We start from the raw sequence: 982 nt of genomic DNA on the forward strand, positions 1-982 counted from the left end.
CAACGTCAAGAAGCTTTCCCCCTATGTTTTCTTCTGGAAATTTTATGGTTTCAGGTGTTATATCTTTGATTCACTCTGACTTAAATTTTCGTATATGAGTTAAGTTAAAGTTTCAATTCCACTATTTTGTATGTGAATATCCAATTCTTCCAAAACTATTTATTGTGGTGATTGTCCTTTTGTCATTGGATATTCTTGGCATCTTCGATGATTAGTTGACTGTATATGCCTGGACTTATTTTAGGGCTCTTTATTCATTCCATTGGTCTATGTGTCTTTTTTTTTTTTTTAATGTCAGTATTATGCTGTTTTTTTTTTCCTTTTTTAAAAAATTTATTTATTATTCTTTTTTAGGTGTTTTATTTATTTATTTATTTTAGGCTAGGCTATCCTTGTTTGACCTCACTGATTGCAAGGACCTTGTCAGTTTAAAATCTCTTATTTTTTTATTTTTTTATATCTACAGCACCTGGCCTTCCTAGGTGGTCTCCTATCCAAGTACTAACCAGGCCTGATCCTGCTTAGCTTCTAAAATCAGACGGGATTAGGCTTGTTCAGGGTGGCATGGCTGTAGAGTACTATACTGTTTTAATTACCATAGCTTTGTAACGTATTTTGAAATCAGCAATTGTGATACCTCTAACTTTGTTCTTCTTGCTTAAAATTATTTTAGCTATTTAGAGTCTTTTGTGGTTCCACACAGATTTTATGATTTTTTTTTATTATTATTGCTCTGGAAAATGGCCTTGGAATTTTAATAGGGGTTACATTGAATTTGTATATTGCTTTAGTAGTATGGACATTTTAACAATATTAATTTTTCCCATCCATGAAAATGGATTTATTTCCATTTATTTGTCTTTCTTTCAATTTTTGTTTAATATTTTATAGATTTCAGTGAACAGATCTTTCACCTTCTAAATTAAATTTATTCCTAAATATTTTATTCTTTTTGATGCTATTGTAAGTGGGATTGTTTTCT

At 29.9% G+C, this 982-nt stretch overlaps 1 pseudogene; it reads right to left on the reverse strand.

Annotated features, from left to right (window-relative positions):
* Positions 1-457: 457 nt before the first annotated feature.
* On the reverse strand, positions 458-576 carry LOC118612176 (annotated as a pseudogene).
* Between the last annotated feature and the right edge of the window lie 406 nt (positions 577-982).

The sequence above is a fragment of the Rousettus aegyptiacus genome, unplaced genomic scaffold (assembly GCF_014176215.1).
Source record: "Rousettus aegyptiacus isolate mRouAeg1 unplaced genomic scaffold, mRouAeg1.p scaffold_m13_p_15, whole genome shotgun sequence".
NCBI lineage: Eukaryota > Metazoa > Chordata > Mammalia > Chiroptera > Pteropodidae > Rousettus > Rousettus aegyptiacus.